General features: G+C 39.0%; 1 protein-coding gene across 4 annotated transcripts in view; it reads left to right on the top strand.

Annotated features, from left to right (window-relative positions):
• Positions 1-16,221, top strand: part of DNAJC12 (DnaJ heat shock protein family (Hsp40) member C12) — a 102,960-nt gene that overhangs the window by 32,564 nt on the left and 54,175 nt on the right. Inside the window, exon 1 of one of the 4 annotated variants that reach the window (XM_055590793.1) lies at positions 13,359-13,521. The exons of the other annotated variants lie outside the window; for them this stretch is intronic. The gene's annotated coding sequence lies outside the window, so the exon portion shown is untranslated. Of the gene's footprint in view, positions 1-13,358; positions 13,522-16,221 lie in introns of those variants that run through there. 4 annotated transcript variants of the gene reach the window in all.

Here is a 16,221-nt window from a genome sequence, read left to right as displayed (position 1 = left end):
AAGCATAGCTTTGACTAGACGGACCTTTGTTGGCAAAGTAATGTCTCTGCTTTTGAATATGCTATCCAGGTTGGTCATAACTTTCCTTCCAAGGAGTAAGCATCTTTTAATTTCATGGCTGCAGTCACCATCTGCAGTGATTTTGGAGCCCCAAAAAATGAAAGTCTGACACTGTTTCCACTGTTTCCCCATCTATTTCCCATGAAGTGATGGGACCAGATGCCATGATCTTAATGAATGTTGAGCTTTAAGCTAAAGGGACTTATATAATCAAGAAATACAAGAGAAGAAAAAGGATCTACAAAATCAACCCCAAACAATTAAGAAAATGGCAATAGGAACATATGTATCAATAATTACTTTAAATGTAAATGGATTAAATGCTCCAGCCAAAAGACACAGACTGGCTGAATGGGTACAAGAACAAGACCTGTATTTTGCTGCCTACAAGAAACCTACGTTAGACCTCAAGACACATGTAGACTGAAAGTGAGAGGATGGAAAAAATATATTCCATGCAAATGGGAAGCTAAAGAAAGCTGGAGTAGCAATCCTCATATCAGACAGAACAGACCTTAAAATAAAGAAGATTAGAAGAGATAAGGAAAGATACTACCTAATGACCAAGGCATCAATCCAAGACGAAGACATAACTGCCGGGAGCCTACTGAGCTATCCTTATTTCAGCCGCTTTTCTCCACTGAATTTCCTCACTGAGCTATCCTCATTCTATTACTCTTTATATCCTTAATTAACATTTAATTAAGCAGTTGTTTCCTGACCCTCGCCTATGCCGTCTCTCCTTCGAATACCCTGGATCAGCTGGGGCTGGACCCCGGCACATAACAATTATAAATATCTACGCACCCAACATAGGAGCCCCTCAATACATAAGACAAACACTAAAAGACATAAAAGGGGAAATTGACAGTAATACAATAATAGTAGGAGACTTTTAACACCCCACTCACACCAATGGAAAGGTCATCAAAACAGAAAATTAATAAGGAAAAACAAGTCTTAAATGATACATTAGATGAGATGGATCTCATTGATATCTTCAGGACATTCCATCCGAATGCAGAAGAATACACTTTCTTCTCAGTGCACATGGAACATTCTCCAGGATAGACCACATCTTGGGACACAAATCAAACCTCAGTAAATTTAAGAAAATTGAAATCATATCAAGCATCTTCTCCTACCACAATGCTATGAGATTAGATATCAATTAAAAGAAAAAAACTGTAAGAAACACAAACACATGGAGATTAAACAACACGTTTCTAAATAACCAACAGGTTACTGAAGAAATCAAAAGAGAAATCAAAAACTTTCTAGGAACAAATGACAATGAAAACAGGACAACTCAAAACTTATGGGATGCAGCAACAGCAGTTCTAAGAGGGAAGTTCATAGCAATACAATCCTACCTCAAGAAACAAGAAAAACATCAAATAGACAGCCTAACTTTACACCTAAAGCAAATGGGAAAAAAAGAACAAAAAACCCCCAAAATTATTAGAAGGAAATAAATCATAAAGATCTGAGCAGAAATAAATGAAAAAGAAATAAACAATAGTAAAGATTAATCAAACTAAAAGCTGGTTCTTTGAGAAGATAAACAAAATTGACAAACCTTCAGCCAGAGTCATCAAGAAAAAAAGGAGAAGAATCAAATAAACAAAATTAGAAATGAAAAATGAGAGGTTACAACAGGCAATGCAGAAATACAAAGGATTATGAGAGACTATTATGAACAACTATATGGCAATAAAATGGATAACCTGGAAGAAATGGACAGATTCTTAGAAAAGCTCAATCTTCCAAGACTGAACCAGGAATGAACAGAAATTAGGAATAACCCAATTACAAGCACTGAAACTGAAAATTTGTGATCCCACATCTCCCTAAAAACAAAAGCCCAGGACCAGATGGCTTCACAGGAGAATGCTATCAAACATTTAGAGAAGAGCTAATGCCTATCCTTCTAAAACTCTTTCAGAAAATTGCAGAGGAAGGAACACTTCCAAACTCATTCTACAAGGCCACCATCACCCTGATACCAAAACCAGACAAAGACAACACAAAAAAAGAAAATTGCAGGCCAATATCACTGATGAACATAGATGCAAAAATCCTCAACAAAATTTTAGCTAACAGAATTCAGCAATACATCAAAAGCTCATACACCATGATCAAGTTCGGTTTATTCCAGGAATGCAAGGATTCTTCAATATATGCAAATCAATCAATGTGATACACCATGTTAACAAACTGAAAGATAAAAACCACATGATAATTTCAATAGATGCAGAAAAAGCCTTTGGCAAAATTCAGCACCCATTTATGATTAAAACTCTTCAAAAAATGGGCATAGAAGGAACCTACCTCAACACAGTAAAGGCCATATATGATAAACCCACAGCAAACATTATTCTCAATGGTGAGAAACTGAAAGCATTCCCCCTAAGATCAGGAACAAGACAAGGGTGTTCACTTTCATCACTGTTATTCAACATAGTTCTGGAATTCCTAGCTACAGCAATCAGAGAAGAAAAAGAAATCAAAGGAATCCAGATCAGAAAAGAAGAAGTAAAGCTCTCACTGTTTGCATATGACATGATACTGTACATAGAAAACCCTAAAGATACTGTCAAAAAATTACTAGAGCTAATCAGTGAATTTAGCAAAGTTGCAGGATACAAAATCAATACACAGAAATCACTTGCATTTCTATATACTAACAATGAAAAAGTCAGAAAGAGAAATTAAGGAATCAATCCCATTCACCATTGCAACAAAAAGAATTAAATATCTAGGAATAAACTTACCTAATGAGACAAAAGAACTGTACACAGAAAATTATAAGACACTAATGACAGAAATCAAAGATGACATAAACAGATGGAGAGATATTCCATGTTCCTGGGTAGGAAGAATCAATATTGCAAAAATTAATATACTACCAAAAGCAATCTATAGATTCAATGTGATCCCTATCAAATTACCAATGTCATTTTTCACAGAACTAGAACAAAAAATTTCACAATTCATATGGAAACACAAAAGACCCCAAATAGCCAAAGAAGTCTTGAGAAAGAAGAATGAAGCTGGAGGAATTAACCTTCTCTGACTTCAGATTATACTACAAAGCTATAGTATGCTAGATCAAGATATACATCAAGACAGTATGGTACTGGTACAAAAAGAGAAAAATAGACCAATGGGACAAGATAGAAAGCCCAGAAATAAACCCATGCACCTATGGATACCTTATTTTTGACAAAGGAGGCAAGAATATACAATGGGGCAAAGACAGCCTCTTCAATAAATGGTGCTGGGAAAACTGGGCAGCTACATGTAAAAGAATGAAATTAGAACACTTCCTAACATGGTACAGAAAGACAAACTCAAAATGGATGAAAGACCTAAATGTAAGACCAGAAACTATAAAACTCTTAGAGGAAAACATAGGCAGAACACTCGATGATATAAATCAAAGCAAGATCCTCTATGACCCGCCTCCTAGAGTAACAGAAATAAAAACAAAAGTAAGCAAGTGGGACCTGATTAAACTTAATAGCTTTTGCACAGGAAAGGAAACTATAGCAAGATGAAAAGACACCCTTGGAATGGGAGAAAATAATAGCAAATGAAACAACTGACAAAGGATTAATTTCCAAAATATACAAGCAGCTCATACAACTCAATGCCAGGAAAACAAACAACCCAATCAAAAAGTGGGAAAACGACCTAAACAGACATTTCTCCAGAGAAGACATACAGATGGCTAAGAAACACATGAAAAGATGCTCAACGTCACTCATTGTTAGAGAAATGAAAATCAAAACCACAATGAGATATCACCTCACACCGGTCAGAATGGCCATCATCTAAAAGTCTACAAGCAATAAATGTTGGAGAGGGTGTGGAGAAAAGGGAACACTCTTGCACTGTTGGTGGGAATGTAAATTGATATAGCCACTATGGAAGATGTTATGGAGATTCCTTAAAAAACTAGGAATAAAACCACCATATGACCCAGAGAGCCCATTCCTAGGCATATACTCTGAGGAAACCAGGGTTGAAAAAGATACATGTGTCCCATTGTTCACTGCAGCACTATTTACAATAGCTGGAACATGGAAGCAATCTAGATGCCCATCAAGACAAAAAGGAACACATTTGAGTCAGTTCTGATGAGGTGGATGAACCTAGAACCTATTATACAGAGTGAAGTGAGTCAGAAAGAGAAAGATAAATATCGTATTCGAATGCACATATACAGAATCCTGAAAAATGGTTCTGAAGAATTTATTTACAGGGCAGCAATGGAGAAACAGACATAGAGAATAGACTTACAGACATGGGGAGAGGGGAGGAGAGGGTGAGAAGTATGGAAAGAGTAACATGGAAATTTACATTACCATATGTAAAATAGATAGTCAATGGAAATTTGCTATATGGCTCAGGAAACTCAAACAGGGCACTGTGTCAACCTAGAGGGGTGAGATGGGGAGGGAGATGGGCGGGAGGTTCCAAAGGGAGTGGATATATGTATACCTATGGCTGATTCATGCTGAGGTTTGACAGGAAACAACAAAATTCTGTAAAGAAATTATCCTTCAATAAAAAAATAAATTAAAAGAATGCAGTACATATATTTTGCAGTACATAGCTTGACTACAGTACTGAGTGGATACATTCAGCCTAAAATGCAGGGACCAAGACTCAAAAGTATGGGTTTACTGCATCTCTTGATTGGTTTGCTACAGGTTTGTCAGGAATAACCAGAAATAATTATGAAAAGAATTTAAAAATGGCCTCAACTGGAAGAAGAGCAGCTGTCAGAAGGCTGGCAAACCTTGCATATGCATGCGTGTCATGAGGTAATTTATTTTTAAAGGAGATAGAAAGCAATAATTATTCACTTGGTATGAATTTTTCAATGTGCAGTTTTAATCTAAATTCAGAGTGAAATGTTAGTAGGAAAATATATTTAAGAAAAAGTTTTATTAAAAAAGTCTATTCTAAATAATAATTTTTTCTAAAAAAAGAAACAGTTTGCCCATTAGCCACTAAGAGCTTCAAATGCAATACCTACCAAAACATAATTATTTTTATAATTCACCTATAATAAAATTAATTCCCCAAGTTATGTATACAGGCCTATTGTTTCACAGTTGTTGATGATTTCCATGTTTTTTCTGTTAAGGCATTTAGAAAGAAAATTAAAATTGTTACAAACTGTAAGTTCTAAAAATCTGAAGGGAAAACAACTTTTCCTCATTATAATAATTGTGTGTCAAAAATACATCATTGTTTAGGAGGTGGGGGAGGGAAGGATTGGGAGTTTGGGATTAGCAGATCCAAAGTTCTTATATACAGGATGGATAAACAGTAAGGTCCTACTGTATAGCACAGTAAACAATATTCAGTTCAGTTCAGTTCAGTTCAGTCGCTCAGTCGTGTCCGACTATTTTTGACTCCATGGACTGCAGCATGCCAGGCCTCCCTGTCCCATCACCAACTCCCAGAGTTTACTCAAACTCATGTCCATTGAGTTGGTGATGCAATCCAACCGTGTCATCCTCTGTCGTCCCTTCTCCTCCCGCCTTCAATTTTTCCCAGCATCAGGTCTTTTCCAATGAGTCAGTTCTTCGCATCAGGTGGCCAAAGTATTGGAGTTTCAGGTTCAACATCAGTCCTTCCAATGAATATTCAGGACTGATTTCCTTTAGGATTGACAGGTTGGATCTCCTTGCTGTCCAAGGGACTCTCAAGAGTCTTCTCCAACACCACAGTTCAAAAGCATCAATTCCTCGGCGCTAAGTTTTCTTTATAGTCCAACTCTTACATCTATACACGACTACTGGAAAAACCATAGCTCTGACTAAACGAACCTTTGTTGGTAAAGTAATGTCTCTGCTTTTTAATATGCTGTCTAGGTTAGTCCTTACTTTTCTTCCAAGGGACAGTGTCTTTTAATTTCACGGCTGCAGTCACCATCTGCAGTGATTTTGGAGCCCCCCAAAATAAAGTCTGACACTATTTCCATTGTTTCCCCATTTATTTGCCATGAAGTGATGGGACCAGTTGCCATGATCTTAGTTTTCTGAATGTTGAGTTTTACTCCAACTTTTTTACTCTCCTCTTTCACTTTCATCAAGAGTCTCTTTAGTTCTTCCTTGCTTTCTGCCATATGTGTGGTGTCCTCTGTATATCTGAGGTTATTGATATTTCTCCCGGCAATCTTGATTCCAGCTTGTGCTTCCTCCAGCCCAGCGTTTCTCATGGTGTACTCTGCATATAAGTTAAACAAGCAGGACATACAAGCATACAGCCTTGACATACTCCTTTCCCGATTTGGAACCAGTCTGTTGTTCCATGTCCAGTTCTAACTGTTGCTTCTTTACCTGCATACAGATTTCTCAGGAGGCAAGTCAGGTAGTCTGGTATTCCCATCTCTTTCAGAATTTTCTAGTTTATTGTGATCCACATAGTCAGAGGCTTTGGCATAGTCAATAAAGCAGAAGTAGATGTTTTTCTGGATCTCTCTTGCTTTTTTGATGATCCAACAGATGTTGGCAATTTGATCTGTGGTTCCTCTGCCTTTTCTAAATCCAGCTTGAATATCTGGAACCATTTCAGATTTTCTGGAATTTCACTGTTCATGTACTGTTGAAGCCTGGCTTGGAGAATTTTGAGCATTACTCTGCTAGCGTGTGAGATGAGTGCAATTGTGCGGTTGTTTGAGCATTCTTTGGCATTGCCTTTCTTTGGGATTGGAATGAAAACTGACCTTTTCCAGTCCAATTCTCAATATCCCATAATAAATCATAATGGAAAAGAATACAAAAAAGAATACACATTTATGCAACTGAGTGACTTTGCTGTTCAGAAGAAATCAACAGAACATTGTAGGTCAACTATACCTCAATAAAATTTTAAAAAATAGACCAGTGTTATTGCTCTGTTCCTGTTAAATATATTTGGTACTGGATACTATTGAATGTTTTGAATGCCCTGACCTTTTAAACTGGAGCAAAATGAAAGAAGCCAACATACAGATTAACTGAGGTTTCTTATTTCAAACACAGCTGCAGGTTCAGGTCACAGAGGGGCCTTATGTGATGAAATCAGTAATGTAGAAGTGTCATAGATACAAAATTTATTTATTAGATATTATTAAAGCCATACTCTGTGCTGGGCACCTGTGAACTGCTGGTAGTCAGGCCATCTGCTCAGTCACCTTATAACTTACTGGTAGAGGCGTATGAGGGTACAAGGAATTAAAAATACAGAAATAATTGGATTCTGTGTCTAAAAACATTTTAATCTGATTGAGAATAGAGAATCACATAGAAAGGCATGTTAAACCTGGGAATATGATTTTTTGAGAAAAAAGTGTTCTCTTAACAAAATCCTGAATGCGGGTTAGGGCTTCAACTTGGCCAAGAGGTGGGAAAAATATTTCCAGTCAGAATCAAAATACATATGCAGGTCAGAAGGCAAGAAAAGTCATCACTGGAACACAGAGTGACTCAGAGATAGTTTAACTTTTGTAGCAGATAATTATACATGTAAGTAAAGCACACAGAAGATTGGTAACAAGAACAACCTTTAGGTAAAGAAATAGGTTACTACAGGTGGGAGAATACTATTGCTGTGGAAAATGGAGAAAAATTAGGAAAATTCAGTGTGCAAGATATGATGATTTCTTGCCCCTAAGCATGAATATGACTACCTCTCTACAATTGGAAGAGAAAGAAATCATAATATTTCTGCATTTTTATTAATGGATCATTAAAATTTAAAATGAGGCAGATACTTTGTAAAAATATTGGCTTCAGTTCAGTTCAGTCTCTCAGTCGTGTCCGACTCTTTGCGACCCCATGAATCGCAGTACGCCAGGCCTCCCTGTCCATCACCAACTCCTGGAGTTCACTCAGACTCACGTCCATCGAGTCAGTGATGCCATCCAGCCATCTCATCCTCTGTCGTCCCCTTCTCCTCCTGCCCCCAATCCCTCCCACCATCAGAGTCTTTTCCAATGAGTCAACTCTTCACATGAGGTGGCCAAAGTACTGGAGTTTCACCTTTAGCATCATTCCTTCCAAAGAAATCCCAGGGCTGATCTCCTTCAGAATGGACTGGTTGGATCTCCTTGCAGTCCAAGGGACTCTCAAGAGTCTTCTCCAACACCACAGTGCAAAAGCATCAATTCTTCGGCGCTCAGCCTTCTTCACAGTCCAACTCTCACATCCATACATGACCACTGGAAAAACCATAGCCTTGACTAGACGGACCTTTGTTGGCAAAGTAATGTCTCTGCTTTTCAATATGCTATCTAGGTTGGTCATAACTTTTCTTCCAAGGAGTAAGCGTCTTTTAATTTCATGGCTGCAATCACCATCTGCAGTGGTTTTGAACCCCCCCCCCCCCAAAAAAAAAGTCAGCCACTGTTTCCACTGTTTCCCCATCTATTTCCCATGAAGTGATGGGACCGGATGCCATGATCTTCGTTTTCTGAATGTTGAGGTTTAAGCCAACTTTTTCACTCTCCTCTTTCACTTTCATCAAGAGGCTTTTTAGTTCCTCATCACTTTCTGCCATAAGGGTGGTGTCATCTGCATATCTGAGGTTATTGATATTTCTCCCGGCAATCTTGATTCCAGCTTGTGCTTCTTCCAGTCCAGCATTTCTTATGATATACTCTGCATATAAGTTAAATAAGCAGGGTGACAATATACAGCCTTGACGAACTCCTTTTCCTATTTGGAACCAGTCTGTTGTTCCATGTCCAGTTCTAACTGTTGCTTCCTGACCTGCATATAGATTTCTCAAGAGGCAGGTCAGGTGGTCTGGTATTCCCATCTCTTTCAGAATTTTCCACAGTTTATTGTGATCCACACAGTCAAAGGATTTGGCATAGTCAATAAAGCAGAAATAGCTGTTTTTCTGGAACTCTCTTGCTTTTTCTATGATCCAGCGGATGTTGGCAATTTGATCTCTGGTTCCTCTGCCTTTTCTAAAACCAGCTTGAACATCAGGAAGTTCATGGTTCACATATTGCTGAAGCCTGGCTTGGAGAATTTTGAGCATTACTTTACTAGCGTGTGAGATGAGTGCAATTGTGCGGTAGTTTGAGCATTCTTTGGCATTGCCTTTCTTTGGGATTGGAATGAAAACTGACTTTTTCCAGTCCTGTGGCCACTGCTGAGTTTTCCAATTTTGTTGGCATATTGAGGGCAGCACTTTCACAGCACCATCTTTCAGGATTTGAAATAGCTCAACTGGAATTCCATCACCTCCACTAGCTTTGTTCGTAGTGATGCTTTCTAAGGCCCACTTGACTTCACATTCCAGGATGTCTGGCTCTAGGTCAGTGATCACATCATCGTGATTATCTGGGTCGTGAAGATCTTTTTTGTACAGTTCTTCTGTGTATTCTTGCCATCTCTTCTTAATATCTTCTGCTTCTGTTAGGTCCATACCATTTCTGTTCTTTATTGAGCCCATCTTTGCATGAAATGTTCCCTTGGTATCTCTAATTTTCTTGAAGAGACCTCTAGTCTTTCCCATTCTGTTGTTTCCCTCTATTTCTTTGCATTGGTCGCTGAGGAAGGCTTTCTTATCTCTTCTTGCTTTTCTTTGGAACTCTGCATTCAGATGGGAATATCTTTCCTTTTCTCCTTTGCTTTTTGCTTCTCTTCTTTTCACAGCTATTTGTAAGGCCTCCCCAGACAGCCATTTTGCTTTTTTGCATTTCTTTTCCATGGGGATGGTCTTGATCCCTGTGTCCTGTACAATGTCATGAACCTCATTCCATAGTTCATCAGGCACTCTATCTATCAGATCTAGGCCCTCAAATCTATTTCTCACTTCCACTGTATAATCATAAGGGATTTGATATTGGCTTACTAATTTTCTAAAAAATTATTGCTAACTTAATAGTGATGGGTATTCCAATATAATTTTGAAAGTTAGCAGATTTCAGAATAATTCCATAATAAATTTAGAGTCCTGGGATGATTCATTTTACACTGTTTTGATGAGTCATTATAACTGAGTTAAACTTCTTTATTGAATACATATATAATTGTATTTTAAGAGGTCATTTTTTAAAAAATAAAATGTGTCTGGGAATTTTCCTTCATTATTCAGTGTGATTCCATTAACCTCCAGGTCGATCCTTTGGAAGATGAACAAAATTATAATTGACATCCTCTATCTGTATTCACAGAGAAGGCAATGGCAACCCACTCCAGTGTTCTTGCCTGGAGAATCCCAGGGATGGGGGAGCTTGGTGGGCTGCCGTCTCTGGGGTCACACAGAGTCGGACACGACTGAAGCGACTTAGTGTCAGCAGCAGCAGCGTCTGTCTTCAAGCAGGCTGCAAACCTGATCCTCAGCTATTGCTTACCAAAGGGAAATTTAAAATGTTTAGCTGAGTGAGAACGAGATTAAATATTGTTGCATTTCATTCTTTGGATGACATTTTTAGCTCTTTATGGGACAATATATTAGGGTTATTGATTAATTGTAAACAAAGCTAGTTGACTATTAAAACTGGGTAGAATTTGTCTTTTGTTGGTGAGCATTATTTGGGATGTAAAACCATGGACTAATTTTTACCATTACTTCAGAAGATTGCTATAAAGTACTTAGAGAAAAAAATAAAGTACTTAGAAAGATGCATGTCACATTAAAAAAAATCAGATTGCTAATCATTTCTGATATTCTGTTATTTTAAGTACTCAGAAGCGCTTTCACTTTGGATCAAAAATAATTCATTCCTTTTCAAAAGCTCTTTTAATGTGTGTTTAGGTAATTGAGTCCTAGAAACATGTTCTTTTCCATTCAGCAAAGACAGATCGCTAGATAATAGGTAATAGACAGACAGATAATATCATGTGCAAAGAGACAGTTTAATTAAGGTTATTCAATGATAGAAACATACCTTTCCCTTTTCTCAAAGCCAGACCAAAGGATAAATCTGAGACACAAAAATGTATTTAATGCTATGTGAAATTTTGTGTACTGGAGTAATATATTAATTCAAGAAAATAAGTATTTTAACTGGCCCAAATAGCACAATAAGATATAAGACATGTGAATAAAGAGATAATATAGATGGTTAAGAGAATACACAGGAAATAGACTACCAAGATAGCAATTTTAGTTCTGCTTCTCTTAGTTATATGACAACAGGCAAGACTCTTAGTATTTCTGCCTGTAAGTTTGCTCATCTATAAAACGGAAAGAACTGTCTACCTCATCAGGTTTTTCTGGAGAATTAAGTAAGTTTTCAAAAAACAGAATGCCCCAAAACATTGCTTGGCATGTAGAATACACAATATATATGCTTTTATTTCATGTGTGCCATGCTTCTCTGTCTGGGTAGGCAAGACCTCTTAAACACTTATGTGACATTTAAAAATTAATAAACAGCAAGTATATATGTATGTCAGTTTCTATTCCAATCCCCAAGAAAGGCAATCCCAAAGAATGCTCGAATTACAGCACAACTGCACTCATCTCACATGCTAGCAGGGTAATGCTCAAAATTCTCCAAGCCAGGCTTCAGCAATACGTGAACTGTGAACTTCCAGTTGTTCAAGCTGGTTTTAGAAAAGGCAGAGGAACCAGAGATCAAATTGCCAACATCCATTTCTGCTTTATTGACTATGCCGAAGCCTTTGACTGCGTGGAACACAACAAACTGTGGAAAATTCTGAAAGAGATGAGAATGCCAGACCACCTGACCTGCCTCTTGAGAAATCTATATACAGGTCAGAAAGCAACAGTTAGAACTGGACATGGAACAACAGACTGGTTCCAAATTTGGAAAGGAGTACGTCAAGGCTGTATACTGTCACCCTGCTTATTTAACTTCCATGCAGAGTATATCATGAGAAACGCTGGGCCGGATGAAGCAAAGCTGGAATCAAGATTGCCAGGAGAAATATCAATAACCTCAGATATGTAGATGACACCACCCTTATGGCAGAAAGTGAAGAACAACTAAAGAGTCTCTTGATGAAAGTGAAAGAGAGTAAAAAAGTTGGCTTAAAGCTCAACATTCAGAAAACGAAGATCATGGCATCTGGTCCCATCACTTCATGGGAAATAGATGGGGAAACAGTGGAAACAGTGGCTCACTTTATTTTTTTGGGCTCCAAAATCACTGCAGATGGTGACTGTAGCCATGAAATTAAAAGACACTTATTCCGTGGAAGGAAAGTTATGACCAACCTAGATGGCATATTCAAAAACAGAGACATTACTTTGCCAACAAAGGTCTGTCTAGTCAAGACTATGGTTTTTCCAGTAGTCATGTATGGATCTGAGAGTTGGACTGTAAAGAAAGCTGAGCGCCAAAGAATTGAGGCTTTTGAACTGTGGTGTTGAAGACTCTTGGGAGTCCCTTGGACTGCAAGGAGATCCAACCAGTTCATCCTAAAGCAGATCAGTCTTGGGTATTCATTGGAAGGACTGATGTTGAAGCTGAAACTCCAATACTTTGGCCACCTGATGCGAAGAGTTGACTCATTTGAAAAGACCTTGATGCTGGGAAAGATTGAGGGCAGGTGGAGAAGGGGATGACAGAGGATGAGATGGTTGGATGGCATCACTGACTCAATGGACATGGGTTTGTTTGGATTCTGGGAGTTGGTGATGGACAGGGAAGCCTGGTGTGCTGCAGTCCGTTGTATTGCAAGGAGTCAGACATGACTGAGTGACTAAACTGAACTGATATATGTATGTATATATAACTGAATCACTTTGCTCTCTCTCTCTCTCTCTATATATATATATATATACACACACACACACATACACACACATAGATATATTATTTTCTAGATTGTTTTTCATTATCCCTCATTATAAAATATTGAGTATAGTTCCATGTGATATACAGTAGGTCCTTGTCAATTATCTATTTTATAGACAGTTGTGTAGATATTTTAATCTCAGGCTAATTTATCCCCTTCCTCCCCACTTTTGTAACCATGTTTGTTTTCTATGTCTGTGATGCTATTTCTGTTCTGTAAAAAGTCCATTTGTATCATTTTCTTCTTGTGGTTTTCATTCTGTTGGCCCTCTGATGGATAAGGTTAAGAAGCTTATGGAAGCTTCCTGATGGGAGAGACTGACTGAGGGGGAAACTGGGTCTTGTTCTGATGGGCGGGGCCATGCTCAGTAAATCTTTAATCCAATTTTCTGTTGATGGGTGGGTCTGTGTTCCCTCCCTGTTGTTTGACCTGAGGCCAAACTATGGTGGAGGTAATGAAATAATGGCAATCTCCTTGAAAAGGTTCCATGTATACACTGCTGCACTGAGTGCCCCACCCTGCAGCAAGCCACGACCCAGACCTCTGCCACAGACTCCTGGACACTCAGGGGCAAGTCCAGGTCAGCCTTTTTTGGGGTCACTGCTCCTTTCTCCTGGGTCCCAGTGTACACAAAGTTTTGTTTGTGCCCTCCAAGAGTCTGCTTCCGCAGTCCTGTGTAAGTTCTGGTGGTTCTATGGTGGGGTTAATGGTGACCTCCTCCAAGAGGGCTCATGCCATACCCAGGTCTGCTGCACCCAGAGCCCTTGCCCCTGCAGCAGGCCACTGCTGACCCATACCTCAACAGGAGACACTCAAACATAGTTCTGGCTCAGTCTCTGTGGGGTCGCTGGGTTCTGGTGTGCAGGAGGTTTGTTTGGGCCCTCCGAGTGTCTCTGGTGGGTATGGGGTTTGATTCTAAATGTGATTTTCCCCTCCTACCATCTTTCTGGGGCTTCTCCTTTGCCCTTGGACGTGGGGTATCTTTTTTGTGGGATCCAACATTTTCCTGTCGATGGCTGTTCAGCAGTGAGCTGTAATTTTGGCGTTCTCTCAGGAGAAGATGAGCGCATGTCTTTCTACTCTGCCATCTTGCTCCGCCACACCTAGATATATTTGTTTTTATTTACTTGGCTGCACCAGGTCTCAGTTGCAGCATGCAGGATCTAGTTCCCTGATGAGGAATGGAACTAGGCCCCCAGCATTGGGAGTGTGGAGTCTTAGCCAGTGGACCACCAGGAAAGTCCCCACTGTACTTTTAGCATACATGATTGTTTGTCTGTTTTTACTTTCCTAAAATATGGGGATGCCATTTACATTTTTTATATTTGTCTTTTTAAACTTAACCATATATTTGTGCATTTCTTCCATCTGCACATGTGAATGTAATTGTTCTTAGGTGTGCAGTATTCTATTAATTGGCTAGGCCAGAATTTATTTAGCCAGTCTGCTGTTGAACAATATTTGGGCCATTTCTAGTCTTCCTCTATGATGCCACCATGAAATTCCCTTTCTACAGCAATGCATCAGCCAGAGTCTGAATATATAGGATTAATTTTAAGAAGCAGAAGCACTGCCTAACAGAACATGTACCTTGTAGCATTGACAAGTCTTACCTAATTGCTCCCTGAAGTGGCCTCCTGATTTCCTCCCAACCCATCTCAGGAGAGACCTCAGCTGCGTCCTGTCTCCTTACCCCCCTAACCCCTGCCTCCATCCTTGCCTCTCACTGCCAATCTTTTGCACATTATTATCACTGCTGCTGCCCTAGGAAACCAGATGCAGTGTGAAGTTATTTTCTCAGTTATGCTTCTTAAGAATGAAGGTGAGATAGAATTCATCCTTTTAATGTATACATATAAGTCAAGGGTTTTCTTTTATACTATTAAAAAATGTGGGGGTTTGATGCTGAAGTGATCACCACAATCTATGTTAGAACACTGCAGTTGTCCCTAAAATTGAACAGGGCCCCTCAGTAGTCACTCCTTCTCCTCACCCAGCCTCCAGCTTCAGTTCAGTTCAGTTCAGTCGCTCAGTTGTGTCCAACTCTTTGTGACCCCATGGACTGCAGCATGCCAGGCTTCCCTGTCCATCACTAACTCCCAGAGCTTGCTCAAACTCATGTCCAGAGAGTCAGTGATGCCATCCAACCATCTCATCCTCTGTCACCCCCTTCTCCTCCTGCCTCCAATCCCTCCCAGCATCAGGGTTTTTTCCAATGAGTCTGTTCTTTGCATCAGGTGGCCAAAGTATTGGAGCTTCTGCATCAGCATCAGTCCTTCCAATGAATATTCAGGACTGATTTCCTTTAGGATGGACAGGTTGGATCTTCTTGCTGTCCAAAGGACTCTCAAGAGTCTTCTCCAACACCACAATTTCAAAGCATCTTTCTTCAGTGCTCAGCTTTCTTTATGGTCCAACTCTCACATCCATACATGACTACTTGAAAAACCATAGCTTTGACTAGATGGACCTTTGTTGGTAAAGTAATGTCTCTTCTTTTTAATATGCTGTCTAGATTGATCATAACTTTTCTTCCAAGGAGCAAGCATCTTTTCTTTATTTGTACAGATTAGGCTGCTCTGGATATTCCATATAAATACAATCATTCAATATGTGTTTTTTAGTCAATAGCTTCTTGTATTTAGCATAATGTTTTCAAGATAATATTTTATTGTATGGATGCACCACATTTTGTTGATCTCTTCACTAGTTGATGGACATTAGGGTTGTTTCCACATTTGGACAATTGGGAATAATGCCGGTGTAAACATTCATGTACAGATTTATGTGTGAACCTATGTTTTTTAGTTCTGTTGCCCATATATGTTGGAGTGGAATTGCTGAACCTTGTGGTAGATCATGTTTCAATTACCTGATGAACGACTGCCAGGCTGTTTCCCACAGCAGCCTTACCATCATTACTTCCCCATCAACACAGTATGAGTGTTCCAATTCCTGCATATCTTTGCCTCCACTTGTCTTCTTGTCACTATGGTCTGAGCCACTCTAGAAGGTATGAAGTGGTTTTGATTTGTGTTTCCCTAATGATTAATGATGTTGAACATTTTTTCAATGAACATCTTTTCATTGAACATCATTTATTTCCTTGTTGGTCATTTTTATGTCTTTGGAGAAATGTGTATTCAAACTGGTTGCCAGTGTTTTAGTTAGGTATTTGCCTACATACTATTTAGCCATAAGGGTTTACATATTCTAGATACACTTTTCTGAGTAGATACATGCTTTGCACTTTCTCCCATTCTGATTGGGGGAGGGGGTTGGGGGACGTGGCTTCAATTTTCTCAGTATTTACTTATTTTTAATTATATGTTTGGCTGCACTGGGTCTTAGTTGTGCCATGTGGGATCTAGTTCCC

This window comes from Bubalus kerabau, chromosome 1 (genome assembly GCF_029407905.1).
Source record: "Bubalus kerabau isolate K-KA32 ecotype Philippines breed swamp buffalo chromosome 1, PCC_UOA_SB_1v2, whole genome shotgun sequence".
NCBI lineage: Eukaryota > Metazoa > Chordata > Mammalia > Artiodactyla > Bovidae > Bubalus > Bubalus kerabau.
The sequence above is the reverse complement of the archived record's forward strand: the minus strand, read 5'-3'. Positions and strand labels throughout refer to the sequence as shown.